We start from the raw sequence: 9,032 nt of genomic DNA on the forward strand, positions 1-9,032 counted from the left end.
ATCATTATTGTAGACATGAGTTTACTTGAAGTGCACACAAAAATAATTGAAAAACTCTTGAAACTAAAATAGTTTAATATGTGACTACTTTAAGCTATGATGGCAATAACTTCTTAGGTAAATAGGAAAAATTAAATAATTCAGGCAAATACCAATGGAAAATGTTTTAAATAGGCATATCTAATTCTTTTTTCAACAACTCTAGTTTGCCTAAAAATCAGAAGCAAGAACTTATGTATCATATTGCCAGATTGAAAGTATGCTACTTATTCTGAGAAATCATATGTCCATTCAAGATTTAGATGCAAAATGAATTTTAAGAGATGTTCCCAACATGAGGGAAGTTCATGTATTCTGGCAAGTGAAGTAAGGAACCTGATTCTTTCAGTGCAGCACTGATTTAGTTTTCTATTCAATCTGCTCACCACAAATGCCAGTGTCGAGAGAGATGCTAATAACAGGTTTCCAGGAGAATGGTCATCATATTACCAGACAGGCTTTAGGCTCCATTTTTCTTGCTCAGGAAACATCTAAATGCAATATATAGAAAAAAAATAAAACTAATAATAATGCAGTAACCACACTGCATTATGACACTGCAACTAATTTTAATTTTGCTGACTTTAACTCTTCTATTGTGCTAATAAATATTTCCTGTAGAGAACTTAGGCAATATGACGTGGAAAATGCTATTTAGAAATTTTCTGCATTTTTCTTTAGAGTATGATACTGGCATCAAAACAAGCATTTAAACTGACTAATAGAATAAAACCAAGGCCCCAGATATAAGCCCACACCTAATTTTTTTGACAAAGAGGCTATGACTCCACATTGGAGAAAAGGAGCACCTTCAGCAAATGGTGCTTCTCAAACTGGATAGCTACATGTAAACAAATGAACCTGGATCTTTATCTCTCATCTTGCCAAAACTGAAGTAAAAAAAATGGACCAGGAACCTCAACATAAGACCCAATAGCATGAATTAGAAGAGACAGAATGGAATACTCTTCAACTGATAGGCCCGGGAAAGGACTTTCTGAACAGAATCCAGGGAGCACAGGCATTAAGGCCAACAACTGGCCAATTAGATGCGATGAAACAAACAAAAAAACCTGATTACTTGTCTCTGAACCTCAAATAATAACATGCATGGAATTTGAAAGCACTGAGAAATGTGTATTGTTTTTACTGTATGTTTTAATTCTAAAATATTTTGCTGCTGAATAAACATGTTTTCATTTTTTGAGTTAGAATTTTTAAAGTTGCAATGGTTGTTTTACTGAGTAGACAATAAAAAATGATGTGTGTGTAATGTCCAAGGTTGGCCTATGTGAACCTACCACGAACTCTCCTCAAGCTTTATGCTGCTATGCTGACTGATTCCCATGCCCCAGTGATTTTGTAATCCATATCAAAATGGAAGAGAAGCCATCAAGCTACCTTAGATGGCTATATTGAGAAACATCAGCTACCAATTAAAGCAACAAGTACTATCAGACAAGAAAGACAGTGTGTGTGTGTGTGTGTGTGTGTGTGTGTGTGTGTGTGTGTGTGTAAGAGAGTGAGAGAGTGAGAGAGGGAAGGGAGAGAGAGAGACAGAGAGACAGAGAGAGAAAGTATATATGGGCACATATGTGCGAATAAGCGTGTCTGCACATGAACATGGAGTCCAGTGGAGAAAATCAGATGAGCTGCTCTTTTTATTCTCTTAGGCTAGAGTCTCTCACTGAATTTGGAAATCAGCAGGTGCCCAAAAAGCCCAAGTGAGCAATCTGTCTGTCCCCCACAATTCTGGTGTTAAAAGTGTGGGTGAACGTGCTCAGATTTTTATGTGGGTGCTGGGGATGGAACCAGTCTCATGCTTACACAAGCACTCTTATACACTGAGCTGTTTTGCCAGCCCCATGCTAGAACTGGAATTTTGGTGTGTGGTAAGTTAAAATACTCTACCACCAGTCCACTACCTACCTCCCATCATCTACCTTATCCACCCACCTTCGCCAGCACTAATTGTGCTGTTATGTGATGACTTTTACTTACTTGCTGCAAATGTTTCTTGTCTTTAGAGACAGGAAACTTTAAGAAGTCTCATCTGTGGGGTAGATCACAGAGATTATTCAAACTTTAAAAACTAATTTAGCTACTTCTTCCTGGATTCAAATCTGACTATATTTAAGAATTAATATTCTGATCTTTATACAGATATTTTTGTTATTAACTGAAAACACTGAATTCTAGCTCTTTTTTAGTTTGGGTTTTTTGTTTGCTTGTTTGTTTGTCTGTTCATTTGTTTGGGAGATACCTGCAGTGTCTCACTATGTATCCCAGGTGGTCTCTAATTCTCTGTGTAGATCATTCCAGGTTGGTGTCAATGTCACAGCAATCTGCTTGCCTCTGCTTCCTCAGTGCTGGGATTAAAGGTCTGCAGCACTACATCTAGTTCTTATCTTCAAATGCCTCATGAATATCTTGATTTTAAATTTTTCTCTATTTGTACAATTCAATTTTCTGTAGTAAATTATTAATGTAACTTTTAATAAAAAGAAAAAATTATTAAAGACAGAGATGTTTAAATATTTACCCAACTATTCATTCAAAAATTTTAATTAAGCTGAATTCATGTCCAGGTATAGAAATAAGTCTGTCATTTCCAAGGTGTCTTAAATCTCCCGTAACCTCATGCAGATGGATCAGTCATGGTCAAGAATACAGCAAGTATCACGCACGTGCTTTCTTTCCAATTTGTATCTTCAGTTCTATAATACTTTCCAGAACTAAGAATGAGAAGCTGTACCATACTCTAAAATCCCCTGTAGCTTATTGATGCAGCAAAGTTCCTTCCCATGGAGAAGAAACTTTTTTTTTCTTACTTTTATTCAAAAGTGCCTAAATCATCCCAAACTCTACTCTCCAGTTCCAAACTTTGTGAGCATTTGTGATTGCTCAAACAGATGTACTCAATATCTCTATACAAAATTTAATTGAAATTTTGAAAATTTCATAAAATATGCTTTGATACCCTCTGCTATGTCCACCTCCTCTACTATGCCAGGCCAATTTCACGTACTTTATAACATATATACAGTCAAACATATGTCTCCAAATGCCCTTCCATGTGGGTCCATCCACTGGAGCCTGGTCAACCTACCAAGACTCTCACCCTTCAAGGAAGCTAACTCTCCCTTTCTCAGTAGCCGTGGATTGCCAATAGTTCCTAAGGCAGGTTTGGGCCTTCTTACCCACTTCCCTGTGTCCATGCTGGGATTTTGTCTGGCTTGAGCTTAAGTGAGATTTGCGCATGCTGTCTGCTGTATGGAAAATTCTGTATCCCAGTGGTCATCCAGTTCTTACGATCTTTCCTTGCTCTCTTTGGCAATGATCCCTGAGACTTGGGAAACAAGGAGTTTGATATAGGCGCCCTATTCAGGGATAAGCACTTTGCAGCCTCTTATTCTCTGTTGCTCACCATCTGCTGCATAAGGAATCTGGTAAAAGCTGAAAGCTGCATTAATCTGTGGGCATAACAATAAGTCATTGGGAGTTAGTTTAATATATCTACTTAGCAGAATAGTAGTATTAGGATCTCCTCTGTGGCCTGTGACCTGTGTAGTCACAGGTTTCTGGGCCGGATATGAATGCTGGGCATGGAATCCATCTTGCATATCTTGCAAGGCCAGTTGTTGCTGTAACTAGCAGGACTTATAGCTGGGTGAGGTTGATTATTAATTTTCTCTTCAGGTAGCACTGTTCAGCACTATGAAAGTGAACCAAAAGATATGAGGCTTTGAAGTCAACACCAACTTGAATTCCCCTTGATTGTTCTACAACTCATGTATATAGTGTCTTCAACAATAAGGACTTACCATGATGTTCTTATGGGTAACCAATATCAGGGGCAATGGCCAATATTGTTTGGTGGTCTATGGGATTCCTGGGCAACAACTCCAGAAGAGGTAGTCCATTTCTGGCATTAGGGTTTTTCTTTGCTGGCCTATGGTGTCTAGTAGGGCCCATGTCCCCCTGTTGTAACTTCTATTAATCTCTTTTTTATAATGTAAATGCATATATTTTAAGAAGCTTCTATAGTGTTTCCATATGGCTTTTTCTAAAGGCATTTAGTGCTAATTATCCCCCCATCCCTCTTTGTGCCCTGCCTGCCCACTGCCCTCCCCATTTATTCCTTCCTACTGCATTACTGCCCTTCCCCTTCATATCACCGTGTTCTATAGTCTCTCCTCCACTAATAAATTAAAATTCTTATTTATTTATTTATTTATTTATTTATTTATTTATTTATTTAGGTCTTTTTCAGACAGGGTCTCCCTGTAGCCCCAGCTGTCCTGGACCTCACTATGTAGACCAGGCTGGCCTTGAACTCACAGAGATCTATCTGCCTCTGCCTCCTGAGTGCTGGGATTAAAGACGTGCACCACCACACTGGCCTTGATTGATTTATTTTTATCTTAATGTGCATGACTGCTTTGCCTACACGTATGTAGGTGCACCACATACCCGTAATACCTGTAGAGACCAGAAGAGGGCCTCATGTACCTGAAGCTGGCTTTATTTACTGTTAGTCACTATGTGGATTCTGGAAACCAAACCCAGATTCTCTGCAAAAGAGCAGCCAGTGCTCTTAACTGCTGAGCCATCTCTCCAGCCACTCGATTCAGCCATTTTTAACACCTGTTCCTGGTGCTTTCTAGACCTGTTGTTCTATACAGGAATCTTTATGCCGTCTGTATTCATTCTTAAACTACAAGCTATGTGTGATTACTGAGCATGTCATCTGATTTTATAGTCTATATTTCCTTAGCGCAATAGGATGTAGTTCAGTGTAGTTTTCTATAATCTACCTAATTGTGTAAATATCCAACTTCTATCAACACTTCTGCTTTTAGTCTTCTGCTGCTTAAGTCCTGTTTCCATGACAGTAGTATATGACACGTATCCTTGCTTCCAAAAATGAGCTGTGAATGCTGATGACATGAAATACCAGAGTCTTGGATAGAATAAATACAACTCGAAAGTTGCTTTGAGACCACGAGTAGGAATACCTTTATACAAAAAATCATTTAATAGCCTGGTTGAGCAAACAGTTTTTTCATTGGAAAATATATTCCAAGCTCTGAATGCTTAAATGAAAGTGTTTTTTAGGATAAAAATACATTATTTGGCTTCAACTTATTAGAGTAAAATAAGTGGCACTTTCACACAATTCACTGTCAATCTCAGAAGGGTATTCTCTGCCCAGTGCTTTTCTCTGCTTAGCCGATGCACAGAGCTATATGTGGCAACAGATTTTTAAAAGATATGTGATGCATCTTGGGTAGCTTTTGTACTGCTGTCAAGTGTAAAAGTTTATATATATATATATATGCCATAAATATTTGTCTTATTGAAAGTTTGAATGTAGGAAGAGCTTTGTAACTTCTCTGCTTCGCCTTACTCCCATTGAATTACTATGCTTTTGTTTCAAGAGTAGCTCTACTGAGAAGGCAAAGCAGTAATAAGATGGCAATAAAAATCCAGAAGTGGTATTCCATTTTCCAGACTCTGTTAGCTGATAATTTTTACTGCAGGTTTAAAAAGAACATAAAACATTAAAATAAAAATGTTTTCATTATTTATCACTAGTGTTCACTCCAGCAGAAAGAGTTCAACCTTGGAAAATTCACGTATTTTCTTTCCGCAATTTCAGTTAAACATGTAACTAACATCTTCACAATATAATATAAATCTTAAATAAAAATTAATGAAGTTTGTAAGACGTTACGCTAAGAATGAAAATTAAAAATAGTATGTGAGTGAAATAATGACACACTTAAGGTCAAATATTGTGTGATTTTACTCACGAAATATCTAGAAGAGACAATTACACAGAAATGAAATGTAAATTAGAGATGCTACCCGAGGGGAAGGAATGAACATGGAGTTTCAGATAAGCAGTTCCAGAATCTTCACTTGAGATGAAGGAAAAGTTTTGAAAACACACTAGTGGCACTCATGAATAAAATCGTAAACATCATTAATACCATTAAATTGCTTACTTCAAATTGAATAAATGAAAAATACTATGTTATATATTCTGATATTATAAGATATCTGAAAAAATTGAAATTAATTATAAATGACATAGACAAAATTGCACTGAGTTTAATGCAGAATACTTTGGCTATCTGATAGTATTAATTTTGAGTAAATGTTTTAAACTTATTTGGGAATATAATCTAAAATGAGAATATGTTGCTTTTTGTCTGATATTGCCTAGCTACTTTGAAAACATCTAGTCTTAAGAAAGAAATAACAATAGAACTCCACGTAATTTATAGTATAATTCTAAAAGTTCTTCCATAAAAATGTTGTAAATTTTTAAAACTATATGAATAATCATTTTTTGAAGAAATTACTGTTTATTTGTGAGAACTGAGATATGGACAAAAGATATTCAAATTGAAGAATTATTTTATTAAATTCAAAATACATTAAAATACACGTACATAAAATAATAGAACATTAAGAGATATATAAATGAGAGAGTATGAAAATAAACAATAGACATACTAAATATTATAAATTAAAAGACAATGATGCAACCACTGGGGTCTGTAAGTTCTGCAACCATGAGTTCTTGGCCAAATTTACTGTGTCTGTGAGGCATGTGTTTCCTTGTACGGAGTAGGCCCTAAATCCAGCCAGAAAGCAGTTGGCTTCCTCCACAATATTCAGGGCACTATTGCCCCCATGGGCATATTTTCTACAAAAATTCTTATTGTAGCTCACAGAATTTGCAGGTGGGTAAGATAGATTAAAATATCCTCTAATTCTCATTTCAATACTTATAGATTAGTGCATCTGTAAAGCCAAACTCCCTTCTTGGAGGACCGCCCTGTGTTCTCTTGACTCCCAGGCCCCACACTGTCCTTATGACCAGACTGACAAACCAATACAATATCCCTCTAAGCTACAGTTTAGGGAATAAAGACAATTATTTGGTCTTGCCAATAAAGCTTATGATATCCAAGAGACAGTTACTTACAAAGGCAAACACCCATGGACTTCTCTCCCTACATCTTGGCTGAGCTTTTCAGATCATGCAGAGCACTGCCAAGATGGTGAACGTCCTGCCATCTCCCTGGCTTCCTCCATGTCTGTCCTTGAACTTCTCCCTCATGCAGTTGAAGCTGACCGATTGAGGGGGGTGGTGACTGTCTTCCTCCCTTTCTATGGAGTCCCTTAGGGTTCAGACATTTAGCTGTTGCCAGTTCTTTCCTATTCAACAGCATCTCTCAGATTTCATCAGAGATGTTTCTGCAGTGACCAACATGTAATGCAGAAACTCACAAGTGGTCAACATGCAGGGACTTGGTGCCTGTGGCCTTCTCAGTGACAAATGGGACATCTGTATCATACAGTCTCCTCATGTCTCAGAGTCTACTGAAGAAGGAGAGGGAGCAGGGAGACTGTGAGAACCAATGGTCAGTGAGGATTGGAGCAAAGTAGTGTCTTCTGGACATGACTGGACCTCTGAATTTATAAACTCATAGCAATCATGATTGCCAGCACAGATCAAGCCAGTCAACATTCCAGCATGGGGGGGGGAGGTGTGGAAATCACAAATTCCAGGCCCTAGCTAAAGAGCTATTGACAGTTGATGGCTTCTGGGGAAGAAGGTGTCAGTCTTCTTTAAAGGTGTGGCCCCTGGTAGGTCTACTATGTTCCAGTGAATGATCCTACACCCATGTCCATATGGATTTGGTGGGTTATTTTTTAATATTTTATTTATTATTTTTATTTTATGTGTATGAGTGAGTGTATTGCCAGTATGTATGTGAGTGCACCTGTGTCATCCAGTGCTGTGGAGATCAGAAGAGGGCTTAAGAGTCCCCTGGAACAGGAGTCAAGGACAATTCGTAGCTGCCATGTGGGTGTTGGGAATCAAACCCGGGTCCTCTGCAAGAGCAATCAGTCCTCCGAACCATTGAGCCATCTCTCCAGCCCTCTTTGTGGGTTATTTCTTGACCACATCGCAGTAAACCTGCTGAAAACCAAATGTGGATAATGTCGGAAAAAAAGGAGACACAGTGTATGAGGCAGGAACATGAAGAACAGGGCTGACTTCTAAGAAGGAGAAAAGCGGGCATAGAATACACAGAACAACAGAACACACAAAAAATGTGCCAAGTTGAAATTTTATCTATCAATAGTGTATACATGAAGGCATGCAGAAAACACAAGTGAAACAAAGAATTTTTAGATGGAAAAAAAAAAGAAATAAAGTTAGGAGGTGAATCTGGGAGGACTTAGGAGGAAGAGTGTAGGGATGGATATGATCAAAATACATTGTATGCATACATGAAACTCCCAAAGAATTAATAAAAAAATTTAAAAACTAACAATAACACTTTATTTTTCACATATTTATTTTAATAACAATTATTCAGTTAATTTCTATTGACATATGACCCCAAGGGAATTTATAAAAATGATGTGATGCATTTTTCAATACAAGCTCTGCTCCCCCCTCTGTCTCCCTGTCTCCCTCCCTCCCTCCCTCCCTCCCTACTTCCTTCTTTCTTGTCTTCCTTTTTTCTTACTTCTTTCACACATATCTCTGGTCAATACAACAATCCTTGATTTTCTCTTTTTGCCAAAGAGAGCCTACAAGATGATCTAAATGCTTCTGCAAAATTTCATGTAGCACAATTTATTGCAGTTCGTATATTCTCTCCTTCATTCTAAACATTTAAGAATAAATTTTGCACCTTGGGTTATAAATGGTGTTGATTTCAGTTAGATAACAATGTGATTTTAAAGAAGAGTACCTGGTAAAATAGCTCTTTAAGCACAGCACATTCTTCTAGACGTGACTTGATGTGTTATACTTACCTGTGTTCGTTGGTGCTCTTCATTTCTTTGTTTAGATTTTCTTCTTCCGTTTCAGTGTTCCTCTCATCTTACTTGAGCCAACAGGATTTCTTTGGACACTTATGGTAAAAATGGAAGGGGGATTTGAAGACCAAGCAGACAAA

The sequence above is a fragment of the Nannospalax galili genome, unplaced genomic scaffold, assembly GCF_000622305.1.
Source record: "Nannospalax galili isolate Female #2095 unplaced genomic scaffold, S.galili_v1.0 scaffold78, whole genome shotgun sequence".
Lineage (NCBI taxonomy): Eukaryota > Metazoa > Chordata > Mammalia > Rodentia > Spalacidae > Nannospalax > Nannospalax galili.